We start from the raw sequence: 22,328 nt of genomic DNA, 5'->3' as shown, positions 1-22,328 counted from the left end.
GACAGCACCCCTTTCCTGCTTGACAGCCTCCTGCCCCCATCATGTGATCAACTTCTGGCATCAGGAAGGCAGCGGTGGCTCTGTGCCATGAGGTCCCTCTTCGTAGGCTGTGGCTATTTTTAGGCTGGCAGCCCCTCTGATTCCTAACTTGGCCCTAGATAATCATGAGGCAGCCTTTAGAGAGAAACCCTTCAGAAGCCAGGCAGGTCCCTGTGGGATTAGCAACACTCCACTGCTAACACAGCAACTCTTAGGTCCTAAGTGCTATGAAGGCCCTCCAAGAACAGCGCCCTCTAACCCGATGGCCCTCGGTTGGCCAGACCCAAGGCTGGGCTCCCATTTCAAATGGGCAAGTCCGTGGTTTTATGGGGCTAACAAATCAAAGCTGACACAGATATACTACTCATACATGGATTTTAGCCAGGAAATTTAAAACATCTCAATGACAGGATTTATTTTTTCCCTTAAATGTCATGTCCATTCATAACACTGAGATTTCAGATGTGTCTAACAGCTTTGGGAAAAGGTATTGATAAAAATATTCAAAAAAAAAGTTAGTCACCTTTCAAAAAAAGCACAGCATACCAAGATGATGTAGTAAGTGAAATATTCCCTTGTGCTATTTATGAACATAACCATATACTGTATCATTTCTAATTGGAAAAGCTCTACCAGAAACACTACATACATCTGATGCTAAAACTATATCTTATCTTCTGCTACGCCTCTAGGAAAGAAGACTAAAATAACTTGAATTTTAAGAACTACACATTCAAGATAAATATTTGATGGGTTTTTCCATCTCACTATTAAAATGAAGCATAAGACCCTCAAATTAGGTTTAAATGTTTTAACAATGAAGTTTTATGGGACAGTACAACCAAAAATACAGAGAAAATACATTTATGTATTTCATAACACACCTTTCCACCAAGGCCATCATGACATCAAAACTGATCCCTTTTCTTTATCCCTAACTTGGATTTTGTAAAGAACTGTAACATCTTTTCTGAACTCACAAGTCTATGGTGTAAAAAATCTTTGATCCCCAGGTTTCTACTGGTAACATTAAATGAAGACCTTATGAAACCCGGCCGGGCATGGTGGCTCACACCTATAATCCCAGCACTTTGGGAGACAGAGGTGGGTGGATCACCTGAGGTCAGGAGTTCGGGACCAGCCTGGCCAACACAGTGAAACCCCATCTTTACTAAAAATACAAAAATTAGCCGGGCGTGGTGGTGGGTGCCTGTCATCGCAGCTACTCAGGAGGCTGAGGCAGGAGAATCACTTAAACCTGAGAGGCGGAGTTTGCAGTGAGCCAGGATCGTGCCATTGCACTCCAACCTGGGCGAAAAGAGTGAAAGTCTGTCTCAAAACAGACACACACACACACACCGTTAAGAATGCAGTGAGGATAACATATTGGCCTTTCTATTTGAGAAGGCAACCTGGCTTGACTCTGAGCTACAGCTCCAAGAAATAAAGAGGATTTGCTCACTGGTCCTAGCTCTGACAATAAGCACCTGCCTGGTGAAGTCTGTGGCTGTGAAGGTGAGTGAGCTGTTCTCTCCATTCCATCCATTCTGGAGCTGGAATTTTCCAAACACTGCTAAAGGTGGGGGTGTGCCAGGAAAACAAAGGAATACAACATGGACCAGCCAAGTTCCCTCTCTTATCCTCATAAGCAAAACAAAGTCCCAGTGCTCCAGGACTGGCCGCTTTTTGCCTTTCTTAGATGGGAGTGTAGGAAGAGGGAGCATACCAGGCCTTAGAATCTGTCCTCACTAGATATGGAGGAGGAGATGATGTAATTTTTTTTTAAATAAAAAGATATGCAAAGCGCATGCTGTTGTGCTGAGAAGAATGTGGAAATTCACAAGTTGGGCACTGTTTAGCTTTGTATTCCTGTGGCTAATGTGTTCAACTCAGCCTGAGGCTCCATGAAGACGGTCCTTGAGTCTGACTTCCAAGGGTCTGACAGCCTGTTGGTGACGGCCTTTACAATCACTGGTATCTGAAGCTCAAGCAAGACAGACAACAACTAAGGGCCCCCAGCAGTAATTTCTCAAAAAAAATTCAGTAACATGCAGACTTCATCCTTAACGGCAATCTGAGGCTCTGCTGTGGTTAACAAATGCCAGTGACCGAGGCCTGGCCCACCACTCCAATTCCCACAGACCTGTGGGCCCCGATGACATGAAGGTCACTCAGAGCTTAAAGGCAGAGATGAACGCAATGAAGATTTCCACTGAGAGACGGCAGAGAAATGTTCTACCCACACTCATCCAACTGAGATTTGTGGAATTCAACAGCCTCCAAATGCTTTAAAAGCAAATAATTCAGTATCCATTCATGCCTTTCTCCAAAAGATTTCAACTCTGTATAAAGTATTTAATCATAAGTTAAATAAAATAACATCTCTCCTTTTGATACTAACTTCCTATAGCTTAGCTGTTATAGGCAAAATGGCAGTGTGGTTTAACTGAATCCACATTTACAGTTGCGAATACTCCTATTCCCTGCTGCTACATCAATGTAAGATGTTTTAGTTGGCAATCTAAACCCTGCTAATTTTCTTACAACTGTTTTTTTTTTTTTGAGATGGAATTTCACTCTTGTTGCCCAGGCTAGAGTGCAATGTCACCATCTCGGCTCACTGCAACCTCCATCTCCCAGATTGAAGTGATTTTCCAGCTTCAGCCTCTCAGCTAGCTGGGATTACAGGTGCGCACCACCATGCCCGGCTAATTCTGTATTTTTAGTGGAGATGAAGTTTCACCATATTGGCCAGGCTGTTCGAACTCCTGATCTCAGGTGATCTGCCTGCCTCAGCCTCCCAAAGTGCTGGGATTACAGGCATGAGCCACCATATTAGAGACTTTCAAGAATGAAATGATCCCTGTGTAATTTTTACTATATTCAGAGTTCCAACTGGCTACAAAAAGAGGAATGTATACAATAGCATGCAGAACAGTATCTGAGAAGTTCCGTGGCTACAGAATGGGGGCATTTCTCACACCACTCTGTCAGCTTCCTTATCCCTGTTACAGAGTGACCTTTTTATAACAAGAACAACTTTTTCTGTTGCTGACACAGAGTCTTGCTCTATCATCCAGGCTGGAGTACAGCGGCGCAATCTCAGCTCACTGCAACCTCCGCCTCCCAGCTTCAGGAGATTCTCAGGCCTCGGTTGCCTAAGTAGTTGGCATTATAAGTGTGCACCACCATGTCCAGCTAATTTTTGTATTTTTTGTAGAAACGGGGTTTCACCATGTTGGCCAGGCTGGTCTTGAACTCCTGGCCTCAAGTGATTCACCTGCCTCGGCCTCCCAAAGTGCTAGGATTACAGGTATGATCCACTGCGCCCCACCTGTAACAAGAACTTTTATTCATGCAACAAACATTCCTAGGTCCTCTATCACACGCCAGCTTCTTTGCTAGGTGATGGGGACACAATGCTGAAGAAGATGGTCCCAGCCTTCAAGGAGCCTCCAAAGAACCTACAGTTCAGCCAGGAAGACAAAAATGTAGAAGTAAATAATTACAAAAACTGCAAAGGTAGAAGCGACTGGAGGCTAAAGGGGCCCAGAGAATAGGCTCCATTGTTACAGATACGGAGAAAACAGTGAAACGTCACTTCCAGAAGAAAATAAAGCTTGAGCTGAGACTAAGGCATACGCAGGTGAGTGCTTCTCAGCCTTTCAGATTTTATGGACCCGTGACATCCACATTCCAAAACTCTGCAGAGACAGCATGGGGATGTCAGCTTTAATTTTGCCATGAAGGGCACTTCAGACAAAATTTGTACTACTGCCAACACATCATAAAAAGACATTATTTTAACACAAAAAGTGAAGGGGGTACAAAACTGCAGCATAAAGAACATCCCTTTAGTTTAGGCAATATACATTTGGCCTTCTGAAAATCTTGGTACATTGTGTTTTTATTCCATCTCACCGTGTTCAAGTCAACATTTTGTCACCAGGCACCCCAGGGTCACAGATGCACATTTGGAACCTCTGATCTCTGTAGATGAGAAAGGCAGTGGTGAGATCTGGAGGGCAGTTTCTCACCTCTGCGAAGATCAAAGCAACAGACCAGGAGAGAAAGAAATATACCAAAGGAAGCACTGAGAGGGCCGATGGATCAGCAAAGGCCTAAGGACAGGTACGGTGGGTCATGCCTGTAATCCCAGCACTTTGGGACGCCAAGGAAAGAGAATCTATTGAACCCAGTTCAAGACCAGCCTGGGAGACACAGTGAGACCCTGTCCCTAAAAAATTAAAAAATTAGCCAGCCGTCGTGGCACATGCCCATAGTCCCAGCTACTCAGCAGGCTGACGCCAGAGGATCACTTGAGCCCAGAAGTTAGAGGGTGCGGTGAGCCACGATTGTGCCAAAGCACTCCAGCCTGGGTGACAGAGCGAGACCCCATCTCTGGAAAAAACAAAGAAAAAAAAGCAGCCTAGAACACATCAAGGAAGGGTCAGTGTATTCCGACCCTTCTTGCAATGGAAGCCACATCACCGACACACACACAAGCCTAGGACAGAGGTACCCAAAGACCAACCCCAATGAGCTGCTTCCAAAGAGGCCAGAGAGGTCTGGAAGGCAGTGCCTGGCACCAGACAACCCTCACCTGCTGCCATGATGCTAAAAGCTCCTCCAGGACCCAGGCACCATCTCAGGTAAAAGCTTTTCAAGGACCCAGGCACCATCTCAGAAGTGGGTGTGCCGCTGAGGGAGGAGGAAATCCATCCTTCAGAGGAGACAAGAGCCTCAGATAGGAAGTGTGAACTGACCACACTTAAAATCCTCAAGTAGATATTTACCTGCAAGCGACTGTTTAAAACCAAAAAACACTGAGTTATCTCGAGGTTGCCATATTATATGTTCTCCACAAGTGAGGGGAAATGAGGATGTGTGAGGCAGTTGGGTTATAAAGAAATAAAGTTCCATTTGGGGTCACAATGTGTAAGTGTCCCACCTGCTTCTGTAGTTTAGAGACTGGCTGGGGCTGGAAGAAACGGATCTACCCGAGCGGTATGAAGGAGCTGGGTTTCACATTTAATATTAAGAGTTAAGGTGCTATGTTAACAACCAACATTTAACACACTGCAGGGGTAGCACTTTATCACAAGAGACTTTCGCTCAGGCCACAGCACATTAGTTCTTAGGATCCCTTACGAACTCATCCACCTCAAACCAGCACATACTGTTTTGTATCATGACTATACATTTCAGAAAGAAAATAAAAGTAGAATTTTTTAAAAAGACTCTTTCCTAGTACACTTGACAAGCATTGTGGAGTGGGGTTGACCTCATTGCTGAAAAGCGATCGGAAGCTTCTAGACATCATAAGGGCTGGTGAGACAAAGCGCTGTGTAAACACACTGTTTGGCACATCCAAGGACTGACAAGGAGGGGCCACCACTCCCTGACACCCTGTCAATTCCACTGCTCCACTCCAGGCCAGCACAGTGTGTGAGGCCAGGATGAGGAATAGGCCACAGCGTCCACCATGGGTAAAGATAACGACATCAGTGCACAGCTCTTCAAAGTCCACAGTGTTCCCACAGTCGTCCTCCCAGTAGACAGTCCCATGGGACAGACAAGTCACATGACAGTTATATTCCCTGGTCCCTCCTCCTCTAAGATGCTAAACCTGATGTTTCCAGAAGTTGAGTACCTTGCTCAAAACACAGAGTTAATAAATAGCAGCAACGGACATTAAACTCTACTCCAATGTGTAATCTTGATCTATTTCCACCTTCCTTCTCACAAGAACCAAATCACCTAAACACCTGGTAGGTCTGCACAGCTACGGACCCTATAGCCACTTGATATGAGGAGCATACGTTTATCAACGAGCTCCTAAACTGACTCAGAAACTGCGTGGCCTGTTACAAGCCAAAAATATTCTTGGCCTCATTTTCCTCACGGACAAAAACTGATTCAACAATCCATCTCATAGGGCCGTTTAACAGTTAAATAAAATGTTTGGAAACTTTCTAATACACAATTGTACACTGCTACTGTTACGCCAACAACCTTGTAAAACAAGCCTTATTATCATCCTCACTTTTCTGATGACCAAAGCTCACTAACTTATTCATCCAGTCAAGAAGACTTTCTAGCTGGACGCAATGGCTCACACTGTAATCCCCGCACTTTGGGAGGCCGAGGCGGGCAGATTACCTGAGTCAGGAGTTCAACACCAGCCTGGCCCACATGGTGAAACCCATCTCTATTAAAAATACAAAAAATTAGCTGGGCGTGGTGGCGGGTGCCTGTAATCCCAGCTACTCGGGAGGCTGAGGCAGGAGAACAGCTTGAACCCAGGAGGCGGAGGTTGCAGTGAGTCGAGATGGCACCACTGCACTCCAGCCTGGGCAACAAGAGCAAAACTCCGTCTCAAAAAAAATAAAAAAGACATTCTAGGGTGATGGACACATTCTGTATCTTGATTGGTGTGATGATTACATCAATGTGTATTTGTCAAAACTCATATAATTGCACACTTAACCAGGTGCACTGCATTTCATGATACTTAATGTTATCTCAAAAATTGTTTCAAAGATCACGTAGTAGTGAACAGCAGGGTGTATTCTGAGACATACTCATGAATTCTTATTGGAATCTACACATTTTTTCCGCATTCTTTTTCTGTAATCTGCTTGCCAACTAATCCTTCCTACCCAACTGAAACCCTTAAATGTTGACAATAGCTCTAGTTACCATTTTTGTCTCTTTACTCAGAATTTCATGTTTTACTGTTACATCCTGAACATACTCATCTAGAACCTTCTACTGAAGTAGGTCTCTGGCCACAACGCAGTAGGGTACGACAGCCACAGACTAAACAACCACCTTGAAAAGCAGGTCAGGAAGGATCATGTGCCAGCTGCCTGCAGCCTAACCCAACATACTTCTGAGAATCTCAACTATATTTCTCAATCTCAGTCAACATTCTTTCAACAGTTTATTGAACACAAATAAAGAGCACAATTCTAAATACTCATCCCAGAGGGAGGAACAAAATAAAGTCCTTGCTCTCTTAAATATCACATATTGTAGATGATTTTCAAAATTCCATCAGAAAGTAACCCTTTTCATGAAAATCAGTAAACAAGTACAAGAGGCAAAACAGTAAGTTTCAGGATAGTACTGGGTCCAAAGTATTTACTTTTATACAATGAGCTATTTGTATAGAAGTAAATAATTAAAACCACCATCTACACCGAGGGCTTATCAAAGGCACTCTCAAAGACTGTACAGTTATGCTAAAGAAATGATTTGATGTACAGACTGTGCATGCTTTTAGTTGTCTTTTTTTTTTTTTTTTTTTTTTTGAGACGGAGTTTCACTCTTGTTGCCCAGGCTGGAGTGCAATGGCACAATCTCGGCTCACAGCAACCTCCACCTCCCGGGTTCAAGCGATTCTCCTACCTCAGCCTCCCGAGTAGCTGGGATTACAGGAATAAGCCACCATGCCTGGCCACTTTTATATTTTTAGTAGAGACAGGGTTTCTCCATGTTAGTCAGGCTGGTCTGCAACTCCCAATCTCAGGTCATCTGCCCGCCTTGGCCCCCCAAAGTGCTGGGATTACAGGTGTCAGCCACTGCACCCGGCCGCTTTTAGTTTTTAAATTATATGCAGTTAGTTTTTAAAAGCTACCTAAAAGGTAGCTCAGACTGTTTGAGGGACGTGGGGGTAGATCGCACGGGCAGGGCAGAGTTTACAGCTGAAATATAAAATCTTTACCCCAAAGTGTTAAATGACCATGAACATTTCCTTGTTTAGAAACTTTGGAGTTGTCGTCTCTCTCCAAAGTCCACTTGGTGAAAAGGAAATAATTTTCCATTTGAATCATGCCAACACCAAATGGAAAATGTCTTTATGTGTGTGTAGTTACGCAAGTTGGCACCTCACCTTATACCTCCCAACCTTTATTAAACATCGACTTCCTGCACCCTTTTCTTGAAAATGATTACCTATGTTAGGCTTTCTGCTAGCAAGAGTTCTTTAACAGAAGGTGACTGTAAATACACATTTAACTCACAGCAGCAGCCCAACAAGAGCCAACCTCCAAACAGGGCCTACTTATACAGTCCTAACCCTATATATTCCTTAGAAGACAATTTGGAAATAGAGAACTGGTGACTTTTAGGGCTAAAAATCACGACTGATATTCAGCTGAAACGGTGGTTTTGTGAGGGCATTCATCTCTTCCCAGTTCTAACACTGGCCTCACCTCCTACTTCAGTTTCCATCTGGGATTACCTCCATTTCCTCCACTAATTACCTGCCTCTGTGTAGCTTAACAGTAAGGAAACAAAATTCAAGATTTCTACTTTTAAGAAAAGTTTCCACTGGGCACGGTGGCTCACACCTGTAATCCCAGCACTTTGGGAGGTCGAGGCAGGTGGATCACAAGATCAGGAAATCAAGATCATCCTGTCTAACACGGTGAAACCCCGCCTCTAATAAAAATATGAAAAATTAGCCGGACATGATGGCAGACGCCTGTAGTCCCAGCTACTCGGGAGACTGAGGTAGGAGAACTGCCTGAATCCGGGAGGCGGAGGTTGCCGTGAGCCAAGATCGTGCCATTGCACTCGAGCCTGGGTGACAGAGCAAGATTCCATCTCAAAAAAAAAAAAAAAAGTTTCAGGACAAAAAATAGTAGTTTCTATCCAGCATACAAGACTTCAGACTCCTAATCTATAAAGTGAGATACAAAAAATCTAATTATTCAAATGACTGTTTCTATAGAGTTCTATTAGGACTTATTGAAAAAAGCAGTCTGAAAGCTATGAAGTCCTATGTAAGCAGAATTCATGATTGTAATGATCTCTGTCAATTTTTCACTTGTGCTACTAATCTGAACGGCTTACAACATTTAACATTCGGCTTTATGTTCTGTGATTAGAAAATGTGAAAATAAACTAATTCTCAGCTATGTCATTTGAAATTTTACATATCAAAACTACTGCATGACTTGGCCTGGCACGGTGGCTCACTCCTATAATCCCAGCAATTTGGGAGGCCAAGGGAGGTGGATCACTTGAGGTCAGGAGTTCGAGACCAGCGTGGCATACATGGTGAAACTCCATCTGTACTAAAAATACCAAAATTAGCCGGGCATGATGGCAGGCACCTGTAATCCCAGCTACCCAGGAGGCTGAGGCAGGAGAATCGCTCGAATCCGGGAGGTGAAGGTTGCAGTGAGCTGGATCGTACCACTGCACTCCAACCTGGGTGACAAAGCAAACTATCGGTAAGGACGGCGGGGGAACTTTTACCCCATTTCAGCACCAACGTATAGAAAATCCTGGCAACACAAACTTATTACTTCCACTCGCATTAAAACGAGTCAAATAACAGTATCATATTGGGTGTGGGAAATGAACCGGTGCAAGTCCAGTCCCACTTCCATAACTTACTCTCCATAAGACAAAACATTTATCCAAATAGTTCTGGTCCCCAGTCTCCTTCAGTATAAAAGAGAGCACTCATGACCTGCTCTGCCCAACCACAGGGCTGATGTGATCAGTTCTTAATATCATATTTACAATGTGCTTGCCACAAACATAGGGAATTAATATTTCACTATGCTTAAAAGATGAAAATACAGAATTGCTTTTATATTTAAATACTGTATATTAATAGTAACATTTTACAATTGAAACTCTAAAATACAAATATTCTGGACTATGTTACTGGTGAAAAATTAGAACAGGGAACCTTAGTACTGTAATATCCACAAGTCCAAGATTCGTTCAAAGTGATGACTCAATTGTCTTTCGAATGTGCTGATTGGTAACAAACAGGCAACACAATTTACAGACTTTGATTTCTTTGAAAATACAGTTCAAATGGAATATCAGCAGCTCTCTAGACTTAAACTTTCAAGAAAAACAAGAGGTGACAAAGCTGGAGTCTGAGAATAAACAATCTCCAATGTTTGGTACAAATCAATTCCTCCTAAGGAAGAGGGAAAGTTATCAGCCTCCTGAGCCTAGAATTTAACTTCCAAAAGACAGCACCAGCAGATCCAAGCAAAACCACCAAGGCTAAGCAGCAGAAATTAAATGAAACATCTATCCATGAATCAGAAGATTTAATTTAAAATTAGAGACAAAGGAAAGTTATTAGCACCCATTGATCATTTTCTATATACCTGGCACCTGTGTCAGAATAACCACAGGAGATAAAGGTACTACCCCCACCTCCCAGCGTCCTGATGAGCCAACTGGGGAGCAAAGGTAATGAAATTTCACCCAAGGTCACACGGCTAATAGGAAAATCTCAGACATGAACCCAATTTTGCCTGTTAAGTCTGTGCACTCTCTATGACATTACTGCACCAAATGTTCTGGACACCCATTACGTTTCTCCAATTCTATAATAAAGTATGTCCCCAGGGTTTCATAATGGATGTCATGGTGGGCAAAATCTAGCTAAACGGTGAAATACCTCTATTTATTATTTCAAATTCAACAAAAACAGGAGGAAGGAGAGAAGAAAAGCAGTCCCTAGCACTGAAGGATGGAGGGCTAATCATTCAAGATCAAAACAACTCACACTATATAAGGAGAAAATAGTTTTCATTTGATTATGTATCTACAAGGTTATACATATGTAAATGTTCAGCTTAATAAGCTATAACCAGAACTTTCCAATAAAATAGTATTATCTGCAATATAAAATGGTTTAGGTTTTCTCATAGAAACAGAAATGTAGGATTTTTCTTACCTCCTGTTTCATTAACTGACCCTACCCTTTTAAATTCAAATTAAGAGTAAGTAAATCCCTTTGCGCAGGTGCCATTAGCCATTAAAAACACTATAAAGCAACATCAGAAGGCTGGGCACGGTGGCTTACGCCTGTAATCCCAGCACTTTGAGAGGACAAGGTGGGCAGATCGCCTGAGGCCAGAAGATCGTCACCAGCCTGGCCAACATGGGGAAATCCTGTCTCTACCAAAAATACAAAAATTATCCAGGCACGGTGGCGCATACCTGTAGTCCCAGGTACTCAGAAGGCTGTGGCATGAGAATTGCTTAAACCTGGGAGGCGGAGGTTGCAGTGAGCCAAGATCACACCACTGCCCTCCAGCCTGTGACAGAGCAAGAGTCTGTCTCAAAAAAAAAAAAAAAAAAAAAAAAAAAAAAAACTGAAAGCAAAACAATTTTTTAACATTAAACAGCAAATACTTCTTGACAGCATTAAATCAAGTTCAATAACCAGCAAGTCTAGAGAACTATTGAAAAGTTTTACATAAATGCAAAACTACTCTGAAACACAAATCTTATTAGATGTAATGAGAAAGAACAATCCCAGCCTGAAAAGTTATCTGAATTCCTCTTTAAGTTGTACATACATTTTTCTCTAAACAGAAAACAGCCCAAGTCCCTAGTCATGAGAAACTGTCAACTTGCGATTGTCTGCACGAATAGAGAATGTCATAAATCATGAGTGGAATCAATTACATACATGTATTTGCACATGAGTATGCCAGATATTCTGAAACTGACTCTTCATAATAAAATAGTAACTCAGAAGCATCAGCAAACTCAGCACCTTCCAGCTCTGATGCTCTGCTCCCAAAGCCATGGCCGTTCAGTCGGACACAAGACTGAGGGTGAGCTACCTTCCCTCTGCTTGCTGAGTAAGAAACGCTGGATGAGGGGTGACGGCGAGAGGAGAGGGTAAGGAGCAAGGCACAGAAAAGCAATAAGGAAATGAATACCTGTGGTTTAAAAGACCTTCCAGTAGCTGTGACTATCTGACAAAAGAATTTCAAATTCCCATGCCATCAGAGCTCTAGACGATTTACTCCAGACCACATCTGGGAAAAATAATTATAAAAGTAAAAATGTACCAAGCATCCGAAGATTTAGACCCTATCCTTAAGAAGCTTACAAGATGTAGCAAAAAGATACTGGAAAAGGAAACTAAAGATTCTCATTGACAGAAATTAAGAGATGCCAAAGAATGCAGTGCTAAGTATTTTCCTTCTTAATCCTTTTGGTGAGAAGGAAAAGAGTAAGCACGATTAAGGATAAGGATGCTTTATATAACCAAGAATGTCAATACAACCTATGGGACCAAACTTTGATCAAGACAGCAGGTGGAATTTTTAACGCAGAGCCCAACGTTAACAACCTGGGAGAATATTTCGAGCAACACAAACACTAACATTTCCAAAACTGCACTTTTCACAATCATTGGGGTTTCTCTGACTCCTCCAAGAAAAGAGGTCAAATTCTTTTTTTTAATCTTCTACCTCACAGTGTTTGGCCCATAGAAAGTGCTCAAAAATGGCTGAGGCTGATGAAAACCAAACACAGGCCTGGCACAGTGGCTCACGTCTGTAGTCGCAGCATTTTGGGAGGCCAAGGCGGATGGATCACCTGAGGTCATGAGTTCGAGACCAGCCTGATCAACATGGTGAAACCCTGTCTTTACTAAAAATAAAAAATGAAGACGGGCGTAGTGGTGCATGCCTGTAATCCCAGGTACTCAGAAAGCTGAGGAAGGAGAATCGCTTGAACCCAGGAGGCAGAGATTGCAGTGGGCCAAGATCACGCCACGGCACTCCAGCCTGGGCAACAAGAGGAAAACTCTGTCTCAAAAAAAAAGATAAAAGAAAAAAAATCAAACATAATATTCTAACAGCGAAGATTTTTACTCATGCTTTTTATTTATCATTTGACATGAAAATATAAGCCTAACTATACACTACGCATAAATGACTTGGTTCTGTATGTGTGGCCTAGATTGGGGATCTAATACAACACGTGAATTTTTCTTGGTAGCTACGTCCTGGCATGGCTCAGCCCTTTTAAATCCATTTCTCATTCTCTAATATCCTTCTACCCTATTCTGACCCATCAGCAAGTAGGACTTCTGCAATCCTCACTTCAATTAAAGCCTATTGGCTTAGAGTCGCAGTAATAAGCAAATATGGTTCAATTCTGTAATTTGACTAACAACGAAATGATTACAGTGTAGCAGTTTACGGTATAATAAAAAATAAGATTTTAATAGTGCAAGGTAATTTGATCAGAATTCTGGGAAATATGACTCAACCACCTTGACACAGAGGTCAGGGGAAGGGGGTACGTCTATGTTTCAATGTCATATCAGAAACTGCTCATATCTCTGCTGGCTTCTATTTTCGTTCCATAAAGCTAGCCAAGTGAGCTATGTTTTACGAGGACATGCAGTTTCAACTTCATATCATTCACTGCTAACAATCATGCAAAAATCTATAAAATAAACATTAAGGTAATTTCTTATTTGTCATTGAACACTGCTCAACACCTCCTATGAACTGCTTATCTGAAATAATGTGAAGAAATACTGATTCTTTTCATCCAGATTGGTATATGTGTAAATAATGCCTGAGTTAAATATTACCATGTTTCCAATGTACAAAAAGCATAAAAGATAAGCTAACTACCCAACAGTCAAGACTTAATGAACACTGTCACAAACATTATTTACACAAGAATGTATGTTATGCCTCTTCTTCCTACTCTCCTGATAAGTATGAGTCTTGCCCAAGATTTCCTTCTCAATGTCATTTTAGGACACAAAATGTCCTTAAATGTTTTAGTTAACAGTAAAAGATCAGAATAATTATATTTGATTAGTCTTCAAATTTAAATACTAATTTTCTTTTCTTCTGCATCAACCTTAAATAAGACACAATTTACTTATAAGGTACACATTTATGCATTTAAAAGAATAAGGTCATTTAATGGTTTAAAAACCACTTCCAATACATCTTACCTGAAAGACTGATCTGTTCCTAGTCTGTTCTTCCCTTTAGCTGAGTTCACACTGTGTCCTAGCAATAAAGCCTGTAGATTAGAATGAGGGTAAAATGTGTGGTTTTTCTTACTTTTATTTATGTAACTGAAGTGTATACAAGAACATTCTTTTTGTTCTTTTTTACACACTCTCACTCTGTTGGCCAGGCTGGAGGGCAGTGGTGCCATCTTGGCTCACTGCAACCTCCGCCTCCCAGGTTCAAGTGATTCTCCTGCCTCAGCCTCCCAGGTAGCTGCGATATAAGCGCCCACCACCACACCAGCTACTTTTATATTTTTAGTAGAGATGGGGTTTCACCATGTTAGCCAAGCTGGTCTCAAACTCCTGACCTCAGGTCATCCACCTGCTTTGGCTTCCCAAATTGCTGGGATTACAGGTGTGCGCCACTTAGCCAGGCCCAAGAATATTCTTTTTTTTTTTTTTGGAGACAGAGTCTCACTGTGTTGGTCAGGCTGGAGGGCACTGGAGCGATCTCGGCTCACTGCAACCTCCACCTCTTGGGATCAAGTGATTCTCCTGCCTCAGCCTCCCGAGTAGTTGGGATTACAGGCGCCCAAAACACCCAGCTAATTTTTTGTATTTTCAGTAGAGATGGGGTTTCACCATGTTGGCCAGGGTCGTCTAGAACTAGTGACCTAAAGTGATCCGCTCGGCTTGGCCTCCCAAAGTGCTGGGATTACAGGCATGAGCCACCACGCCCAGCCCCAAGAACATTCTTAATTTAGATATGGGCCTGCTAGCAAGACTTAAATGCAGTTCATTTTTAAATAAACATATTTTTATCACTCTTCAGTATGGAGCTTAAAGTCTAAGGAAAACCTACGAGCTTGTCAAGCCTCCCCTTCCGCTCCACACAACCTCAGTGAAATCTGAAATCAGCGCAATTTCAGGGCAAAGTCCACCCCGCAGAGGTGCGGCCTCCTTGCACACTCTTTGCCCTTCCCAACTAGTCTGAGAAACTCAGGACCTGCACTTCATCTTCTTTCACTGCTCAAAAACATTCTCATCAATGCCACTCCAAAAGTAAACATGTTTCCTCATCAGAAGCTTTAAGTGACCTTAAGACTATCTTTACTTAATTTTACAATTTCAAAATAAAGTTTCTAGGTTAGAATGAAAAGATGTGTAACCAGTGTGCAGACAAGAACATTCTTAATTTAGACAGGGGCCTGCTAGCAAGATTTAAATGCAGTTTATCTTTGAAAAAATACATTTTTATTACTTTACAATATACAGCCTGAATTCTAAGCTTTAATGAACAAAGTTATTTTGTAATAGAGATTTATACGCAAATACATCTGGAGTACTTGAACGCTATTTACTTAAGTGAAGCACTTCCAAGTTTGACCTTGTTTACACTCTAAATTTGTTGAGAAAACCCACTCTTTCTTCCTTGATTATGTAACATTTACATATCGGGGCAATCATAAGTTGCCAATCTGCTTCTAGTGTATGAAAAGGAAGTTTTATCTTATGTATCCACATGGCAAAGAGCCTCCAAATTTGTCACCTCCAAAATGGAAGTCTTTTTTACCATTTCTAAGGCCAAGTGAACAAGCAAAAGTCATGATTAATGTCATCATGGAAAACTGCCCCATATCCAAGAGTAATTTCAAAGATTACTGAGGGATTTTTCTCTAAGAAAATAAATAAATAACCATCATCAGGGCAATCATCTACAGAACTTGGTTTAGAAATAAATTTTTAGGCCGGACTTTTAGGCCGGACACAGTGGCTCATGCTTGTAATCCCAGCACTTTGGGAGGCTAAGGTAGGCAATCACCTGAGGTCAGGAATTCGAGACCAGCTTGGCCAACATGGTGAAACCCCATCTCTACTAAAAACACAAAAATTAGCCAGGCACGGTGGTGCACGCCTGTAATCCCAGCTACCCAGAAGGCTGAGGCAGGAGAATCACTTGAATCTGGGCGGTGGGGTTTGCAGAGAGCCGAGATCCAGCCACTGCACTCCAACCTGGGTGACAGAGTGAGACTCCATCTCAAAAAAAAAAAAAAAGAAAGGAAAATTTTTAGGCTGGGGGCAGTGGCTCATGCCTATAATCCTAGCACTCTGGGAGGCTGAAGTGGGAGGATTTGCTTGAGCCCAGCAGCTCAAATCCAGCCTGGGCAACACAGCAAAACCTTGTCTCTACAAAAAATACAAAAATTAGCCAGGCATGATGGTACATGCCTGCAGCACCAGATATTCAGGAGGCTGAGGTGGGAGGATAGCTTGAGCCTGGGATGTGAAGGCTGCAGTAAGCTATGATCATGCTACTGTATTCTAGCCTGAGTGACAGAGCCGTATCCTGTCTCAAAAAATAAAATAAAAAGTTAGAAGAAGAAATTACAAGTCAAACTCAACTTCTGGTTATACTGGACCATCCTAAACCAGGTATAGAGACTCCCTGGTCAAAGCAGGCTTTTCGGGGCCAGATTTCAAGCTAGCTGAGTTCATACCATCCCATCTAGTCCTTCATTTCCCGTGGGGTAGGATCACTCATCCTCCTCCTCAGGAGGCCACAGTCACCACTGTACCCACTGCTAAGTGGTCACCTCCCTCCGGGGCCTGCCTTCCTCCAGAGAAAGTCTGAGGCCATTTTTAAGTGCCCCTAAGCACACAGATCCTGAACTCCAATTTCATCCTTATGGCTCAAATATGGTCTTATTGCTTACTCTTACGCTCTAAGCTTGGGGAATAAAAGGGACTCAGGCTCTGACGGAGAACGCACTTCCTTCAGTGAGACCTTTCAGGGCATATTCAAGCTTTCACAACACAGAGAAATAACCCAACTTTGAGAAATCAGGAAGACGTGTTCCCCACCCCCAAATAAATACTTTGCTGAGTAGTAGTGTTGCAAATTAATCCAGGAAATTTTTTAACTACATATACAGTACATTTCTCTGGACATCAAGACAATACTCATTATCAACAAGTCCATATGAAACCACAATAATGACTATAAAAAGAAGAATCTGGCAAAATGATACTACAAATACATTACTGAAAATAAATGGAGTGTGAGCCTACTTTGTATAATCACAGAATAACAGATCTGAAAAACATTCAGTCTTTGGGATTTAAAACTTTCTGCTCTGATTTCAAAGGATGTTGTTCCTAATAGCATATACCAGGCCCAAAGGCTTCTCATCAACAAATGCAATTAGTTTTGTAACAGTCTCTACTCCAGGATATGGAAGTTCTTGTAATGAATTTGAAAAGATTCTAATTCAGAATTTGGGTTTTTTTTTTCTGAGACGGAGTTTTGCCCTGTCACCCAGGCTGGAGTGCACTGCAGTGATCTTGGCTCACTGCAACCTCTGCCTCCCGGGTTCAAGTGATTCTCCTGCCTCAGCCTCCTCCCAAGTAGCTGAGATTACAGATGCATGCCACCACACCCGGCTAATTCTTTGTATCTTTAGTAGAGATGGGGTTTCACCATGTTGCCCAGGCTAGTCTCGAACCCCTGACCTCCTGATCTGCCCACCTTGGCCTCCCAAAGTGCTGGGATTAGAGGCGTGAGCCATAACACCCGGCTGGAAAATTTTTTTTAAATCTTCTACCACAGTCACATACAGTTCTGAAGCTAAGATTTAGAAGTGTTAAAAATTCTGTTTTGAGAAAGTCAACAGATTTATTAACATTAAAGAAACTTATGCCAAAACCACGGCAAATATATAAAGCAAAGATAAAATGGGAAAAGTATGTGCAATATAGATGGCAACGATTTACTATCAATCCATAAAAGGCCCTTATGAATTAATGGAAAAATACTAATATCCCAGGAGAAAAATCTGGCACTACGTTAAATTTCAAAATGGACAACAACTAGATTTCTTTGGTGTTCAAATCATCTGTAATCAAAGAAATTGTAGTTTAAATATAGAGAAAGCACTGTTCACCTATACAGCTGGAAAGAATTTTTTTTTTCCTTTTAAGGATGATTCTCCATGTCGACAAGAACACGGTAACACCAGTATTCTCACAGAGTGCTGGTAGGAACATAATTTGATTAAACATTTTTTGGAAAGCAAATGGTCAATATGTATCAGGAGATCTTCCAACCATCAACTGTATTTCAAGGGCACTAAGGATATTAACTCTGCACATAAAGTTTTAAAAAGGTATTTGTTGCAAAAGTATATTTAGTAATAGTAACTGGAAATAAATGAAAACCAGTTTGATACATCTATGTAATGTAATATTAAGTAGCCACTAAGATTTTTGAAGATTTCATGACATCTGAAATTTTTCATGATACGTTAATCAGAAAAAAACCTCCACGCAATAGTATATTTAGACAAACTATATAACTATGAAAAATTATTATATATATTAACAAGTATTTTCTTAAATATTAACTGTGATTATCTTTGCTGAAATTGCTTAACTCACTTTTCTCAATCTACCTATTTTTATACAGCAAGCACGAATTACTTTTGAAATCAAAACAAACAGGGTTAACAGAACAGGGCTATTAAGTAACAGGCTTTTTAAATGCTTGAGTGTAATAACTGCAGGTTAGTTTCCAAAAAATATAAAATATTTATCTAGAATTTTATAATCCTATTATACTCCAAAATGTAACCTTAACTTATTGACATAATTAAAAGGTCCTGTTCAAAGCATGATTTTCTACCAAGCAGATCTACCAAGAACTATTTTCTCTTCATAAACCTGATTTTAAAAAGAATAGGTGAAAAAAGGTGGTGCAAGTTACGTAAATAACTACATATTAAACTAAATTCCACTTCTAAGGTTTTTTAGCTTTGGTTTTAAGGATAAGCATGTAGTTCTAATCTTTTCTTTGTATAGCTTTCCTAATGGAATATATTGCTTATGAAAAAAAATCCGTAACGGCACTTCCTACACTGGAAAGCACTGTACTAACGGGACATCATCATTTTAATTTAAGTTGTGCATCATTTCCTGCCCTAATCATCCCTGAAAAAGAAATTTGTCTACAGAATTGCAATTCCGTTTATGCAGTTCCTTTTAAAGTTGTCCATGCACTGTTATCTTGTATATACCCTCCTTAAAGAGGTCACTGGTTCTCAGGAAGCAATGACTGTTTTTTAATCCCCTCCCTCCTGCATTGCCTCCCTTCCTCCTGAAACTCACTGGTAACACCCCCACTCCCACCCTCCAGCCCCAGCGCTGTGATTTAGTGATGATTGACTTCCGATCACCTGCACCTGGCAAAACTTGAAAGCTTTCACGCACCGTTTTGCCTAAGACTTTGGTTTCACTGAAACAAACAAAACACACTGGATTTCCTTTCTTAGAACACTGACTACTTCAAATAAACAGTATTTAACAGAGTATGTGTAACTACGCAGGCTAAATGAAAAATTAACCTCTTCCTTCCTAGTCCCAAATTACTCCAAGTCAAAATCAACAAACAACTTGGTAGAAAGGAGTACGTCTTCAAAAACCAAAAACGTTCGTCAGGAAACACCTAAGTCTACTAAACACTACAGAGTACTCAATAAGGCCACCTTAATTAAGAGTAGATTTTTCTAGAGCGTGAAAAAGTGCAAACGAGCTGCAGAAAGTAGCGAGGCGCCGCGAGGGGTCTTTGGGACCTGCAGCAACCCTATTCCACCCACTTTCTCGGCCCCTATTGCTTCTGCTGAGAAGCGGCCCAGCGAGAAGGCTGGGACCGCCGGGCCCGGGTGGGCGGCGTAAGTTCACAGTCAAGCCCCTCGGTCACTTTCAAGGTGACAGCGAACAGATCCGCATCCGTCCCTTCCGCAGGTTCTGCGCTAGCCCACGTGAGACCTGCCTCCGCTCCGCCGGCGCTGCCGCCCTCTTTACCCACCAGCTTAGGCCCCCAGACTCCTGGAGCGCCCCCTCCCCTCCCCGAGGACTGGTCCGGTCACCCTGAGCGGCGCGCTCGCCTGTCCCCTCTCCACCTCGGCCGCGGGGCAGCGGGAACAGACTCCATCGCGCACTTACCCGCAGCTCCTTCAAGCGCTCCGGGAGCTGAGACGCAAAGGCGGGGAGCGCGGGCGCCCTTTGGACCACTGGCGGGGTCGCCGCGAACCCGCCCCGGAGGTCTCGGGGGCGGCGTCTGCACCTGGGGGCGCGCGGCGCGGCACCACCCCACGCCGGCGGCGGCTACCAGGCGGGAACCCGAGCCCCGGCCTCCCCGGCCTCCCCGCCTCCCCGCCTCCGGGGCCGCCAGGGGGTGGAGCAGGGCGGGGAGTTCGGGAAACTTGTAAATAGCCGTACTCCGGCCTCCCGCCCCAAGCCGGGGCGGCTCCTTCCGAAGGCTCCCCTCCAGCGGCTCGCTGCGGGAGACCAAGGCCAGCCGCCGTCCCAGGGTGCCGCCCTCGGGGAACCTGAATGACGTGCGAGGCCGTACCTCGGGGCGCTGGACTCCGCTCGGCCGCTCCCGCCCTCCGCTCGCGCTCCCGGGTCCCAATCCCGACGCTCCGCGCGCTCCCGGGCTAAGTGCGGACGCGCCCCACGCCCCGCGGCGCCCGCCCGGGACAGCGCTGCACCTGTTGCCACGTGCGACGCGGGGCTCCGCGGATGCCACTGCCGCCTGCGCACCTGGCTGCACGGCGCGTCCCGGGACCACACTCGTCTCCGCAGCAGCCCGGGGCTCCGCCGCACCCAGCGCTGGGGCCCAGGCCGGGCCGCGGTAGGTGGGGGATCTGCCTCCTGCTTGCCTCTGGCCACCTGCAAGCCGAGGGGCCTCTCACCGCGGGGCGTATAAAAGGTGGGGCGGTTGCAGAATTATCAGGGCGGAAGCTTGCAAGGAGGGAGTCGGGATTGTCTCTTAGAAGGGATGATTCGCAGTCTGTATTATCTTCATGCTTCTAGCAAGTTTACTAGCCAAGTGTGTATTAAAGGTTAAAGAAAGTAGCTTTCCAGCTGTTAGAGCTTGAGATACAACGTGGAAAGGAGTCTAGAACCCCAGGGAGATAAACTAGGCTCGACCTACTTTTCTCCAAACACAAACATAGTCGTTGCTCTTTGCTAAACTGAGCAAATTTCATCCACAGCTGTCTTTTAGGTCTGTAAAATATTTTCTTGTATAAAGCATATTTTTAATAGAAAACTTGTCCGAAGATGCTATTCTGCCTTTGAGAGATGTCACATTACTGAACTATGAAATGTCAGACAACCTGAGAACAAAATTTTAATATTTCCTTTTTAATTACCTGGATTGTAGTTTGCTAAAAGCTTTTAAAGACAAGTGAACTCTTTTGGAGAAGAGACCTAAGGACGCTGTATTTCACAGTTTTCTATACCATGAATATTAGAATAACTGACAGATGTCTTGCCATTGATAGTTGTAAAGACTTTTCACATGTACAGTGATCCATTATTTCCTGACTACAAAACCCAGGGGTATATAGGTCAGATTATCTCCATTATTCAAATGAGGAATTGAAGCTCAGAAAGGTCAACTGACTAGCACAAGGTTACACATCCAGTGAGGGCAAGTGCTAACCCAGCCAGCCTAACTCCTAATCTTCTTTTTTAATTCCATTACATAATGACACCTCTCATTTGCTTCAAAAATCCCTGTTGTAAAGATAGATGCAACTAGCATGAGCCCTGTTGTTAGGAAAGGCATGTGATTAATTTTAAATAGATATAGTATGTAACACCACCAGATGAGTCTCCCTATGAAAAAGCACACAAAACAAAACGCTGACATAGTTTCTGCAAGTCACGAGGCAATTATGCTAATTAGCAACAAGCCTCTATGCCTAAGCAGAATAGTTCTTGTGTTAAACATATCATTTAATCTTTATAACCCTGATGTGACCTAGATGATTTGGTCTAAACCCCACAATCCTATTGTGTGACTTAGTTATATCTATAAATATAGAACCTGTTTTACTTCATTTTTGTATCAGATGGTTTGAAGGGGGAAAAATACTATACTCTGCTAAATAATTAGAGCTACTTATGCAGGCATTGGGGAATCTGAAACTTAGCCTCTAATTGTCTCCACATAAAAACAGAAGTTAACTTCTAGGGACATCTTCAGGGACTCCTCAAGGCAAATATTCAGGAATTGGGGTCTTACTGGCTTCTTTTTTCATCTTGGTTCTGGGCATGTTGCCATGTTCCTGATCTCTGAACTCTGATGCTGACCTGCTACAGACTCTAGGAGCAATATTAAGGATAAAATAATAACTCACATAACTTTGTGGCTCTTTATCCTAAAAAATAAAAAAATAAAAAGTTGGCTCAATGTTTTTTCCTCTGTGAGAAAATGCAAATTGAAACTATATTGAGAAACCATTTTTCCACTTATCAGATTGTCAAAGATTAGAAAGTTTGATAATCACAGTGTTGGTAAAAGTATAGACAAACAGTCACAATGAAAATGTAAATGTAAATTATAATGACCTCCATAGGGGGAAGGTCAGGATACCTAACAATATTGCAAATATACATATAAGAGTTTCTCTTGGCCCTGCGTGGTGGCATGGTGACTCATGCCTGCAATGCC

General features: G+C 42.8%; 1 protein-coding gene across 3 annotated transcripts in view; it reads right to left on the bottom strand.

Annotated features, from left to right (window-relative positions):
* The window catches only part of MTUS1 (microtubule associated scaffold protein 1), a 158,043-nt gene extending 137,502 nt beyond the window's left edge, over positions 1 to 20,541 (bottom strand). For 2 of the 3 annotated variants that reach the window (XM_030812319.1, XM_030812322.1), the window contains exon 1: positions 19,808 to 19,970. The gene's annotated coding sequence lies outside the window, so the exon portion shown is untranslated. Of the gene's footprint in view, positions 1 to 19,807; positions 19,971 to 20,216 lie in introns of those variants that run through there. The other variant, XM_030812320.1, reaches the window with a different exon arrangement.
* Positions 20,542 to 22,328: the final 1,787 nt, after the last annotated feature.

This window comes from Nomascus leucogenys, chromosome 4 (assembly GCF_006542625.1).
Source record: "Nomascus leucogenys isolate Asia chromosome 4, Asia_NLE_v1, whole genome shotgun sequence".
NCBI classification, from domain to species: domain Eukaryota; kingdom Metazoa; phylum Chordata; class Mammalia; order Primates; family Hylobatidae; genus Nomascus; species Nomascus leucogenys.
This window is presented reverse-complemented; position numbering and strand designations above follow the sequence as displayed.